We start from the raw sequence: 2,767 nt of genomic DNA, 5'->3' as shown, positions 1-2,767 counted from the left end.
ATGAATGAAAAATTTCTACTAGACACAAGTTAATAAAGGAACTAGCTAGGTGTACTGCTGTACCAGTTTCACAATCTGATCATGAATGGAAACACCCGAATCATAGAAGTGGTCATAGAAAACAGAATGGCCAGTGAGCCTGCAGAGACACAAACCTACTGACCCATTGGCGCTCCACCATAAACAACAACCACCTTTGCTCCATTCTAATAATCAAACTCCTCAGCTTCCTTATATATCTGCCACAGAAAACATTTTATAGCATCAAGCTCCGAACAAAATCAACACCAAAGCTACAACACATCAACACCTCTAAGTCATCGAAATATGAGAACCTCATTAGCCAACTCTCTCGTCAATTAAGATGCCAGCCAGTCTTGCAGAAATGAACTAATATAACATAACCAAGCATACTTGGGGTACTCATGTGCTTATATTTAGCAAGTGTGAGAAGTAGTTCAGTAGCTGGTTTTATTGCCATGGCTTTAGAAATTTAAAGCAAAAAAAAGAAGTGAAGTTACTGATAACAAAATAAAAGAAAATGATCTTAATGGGATCTGACCGATGTCTAGAAATGGAACTAGGGAAATGATCAAAGGCCTCCATACTTATGGGGTCCAATTTTCCTTCAGCAATTGCAATGGCTATTGATGAAGGGATTTCTCTAGTTCAATTTGTGTCAAGGAAAATAAATGTGATATGAAACAGGCAAACCTTGTAGGTAAGAATAAATTTAACCTGACAACAAGAAGAAATAAATAACAAAAAAATACGATCCAAGGAAATCAAGTTCTCCATCAAGGGACTCCACAAGCTCTTGTGGTATGGGTCTCATATGCTTGACAATTTTCTTGTCAGAGTCGTATCTGTATGAATGCAAATAAGGTGCCAGGAATCAATAATGAAAAAAACACCAAAAGTTCGAAGCCTTAACAATAAAGTAAGCTATTCTCATATTACTCACACTTGAGCGTGCTGGAAAACTGCAGCTGCTTCTCTGAAAGATCTGGGGTAATCTTCAGGCATTTGATTGCCCTTTTGCAATTTCAAAACTGATAAAGCCTGCAACCAAAAGTAGAAACATGAGACTTGATCTCAGTTCTAAAAGAACAAGAAAGCAAAACAAAATAAAAAATAAAGTTTCTAAATAAGCAAAATTTTATAAGAAAAAAAAAATGACCCTATATGTCATTGCCCCCAAAAATTTTAAGCTTGTCACCTGTCCTCCTTCAACATTATATCATGCAACTCTCCAATGTATAATGTCTAGAAAATAGAGATCAAGTGAAGTCCTTTACAATGTGTAAGGTTACATCAACACCCCTAAGTCACCAAAATCCGAGAACTTGACTAGCAAACTCTCTCGTCAATCAAGATGCTAGTCTTGCAGAAATGAACCAATATAACATGACAAGCATATTTGGGGTACTCATGTGCTTATATTCAGCAAGTGTGAGAAGTAGTTCACTAGTTGGTCTTACTCATAGCAAAGAACTAAATATCATAAAAGAAAAGTTAAAAGTTCCTTTCGTATATGCGCAATCTTTCAATCTCATAGTAGATGATATTCATTCACAAAGAACACACTACGTACCAAGAATAGCTTTGATAACAAAAAGGTGCAGTAAGATTCCTTGATATCACTTAACAAGCTGCCTTAAACATTACCTACCCTTACGACTAAAAGAATAGACAAAAAGAGTGCTGTATACTCTGCAAAGTACAAGCTTGTGTGTCTCAAAAGCTTTAATCCTACAAACGATATCTTGATACTAAGGTTTTGCACATATTTCTGAGTTCCTGCCAAATCACACCTTTTTGATAATCTGAACAATATCCTCATCTTTGAGCAGATGCTCCTGTTGCTAAACCAACACAAAACATGCATTTGATTGACACAAGGAATATTTATTAATTTTAATAAATTAAGCTCAAGCAAACGGAAGAGATAACATTCTGGATTCAGAAAAAATCAACCTTTCCAACTCTTTGGGGCTTGTGTTTTGCGCTAGACCCCCAAACCAGAGCACTGCAACAAAAAGTGTGATGTTAACTTTCATGACTAAAGATGGGGTAGATTGATAGTCCCTAACCAAAACTCTGTCAGTTTTAATGTTCTTATTACCATTTTGGATACCTAATAGTGATAGTCCTCAATGACTTCAAACCATACCTTCTATTTAATATCATTTTATCAATTAAGAGAGAAGTTTGACTACCATAGTCTAAGCGGATATTGTATTAACAGTAATCTGGTACCGCAAAATCGACCATCAATATATAGGTTATTATGGTTATGAACCAAAAGATAACAACAGAAATGAGGCCACTTTGAACTTTTGCATACGATATGAATTACTTGTTGCTTATACCAAATGAGAATTACTAACATGATTAGATCCTAGGCCTGACTCCCCATGGAATAGCTAGGCAGAAGCCAAATTAAGGCCATATAACTATCTAGTGAGATCATATAAGCATGTACTTTTGAAAAGTTGAAGAACTAAAGACCACTACTTGAAAACAGGAAGGTCTAGAGATATACATATTGACAACAGAAGATTTCAACGTTATTGGAAAAGAATCCAAGCAATTTAAAGTGAACCACTGACAAGTACTAGAATCCGATTCAAACTCAGAAACCACAACAATACAGAGATCCTAACTTTGTGCTCAAATGTAGACCTTCTGCTCAGTTTATTAAAGAATCATGCCAACTGGTGAAGGGTTGCATTTAACTAGTGCAGAAAAACAAATGGAAATATCC

At 35.7% G+C, this 2,767-nt stretch overlaps 1 long non-coding RNA gene across 1 annotated transcript; it reads right to left on the bottom strand.

Annotated features, from left to right (window-relative positions):
• Positions 1-685: 685 nt before the first annotated feature.
• LOC133713924 (uncharacterized) lies at positions 686-1,772 on the bottom strand. The gene is made up of 3 exons (XR_009848331.1): positions 1,673-1,772; positions 965-1,062; positions 686-866 (listed from the first exon to the last, which is right to left on the bottom strand). It is a non-coding gene; the product is annotated as an uncharacterized LOC133713924 (long non-coding RNA).
• Between the last annotated feature and the right edge of the window lie 995 nt (positions 1,773-2,767).

Source organism: Rosa rugosa, chromosome 6 (assembly GCF_958449725.1).
Source record: "Rosa rugosa chromosome 6, drRosRugo1.1, whole genome shotgun sequence".
NCBI classification, from domain to species: Eukaryota; Viridiplantae; Streptophyta; class Magnoliopsida; order Rosales; family Rosaceae; genus Rosa; species Rosa rugosa.
Note: the sequence above shows the minus strand (reverse complement) of the source record. Positions and strands in the feature narration are given on the sequence as shown.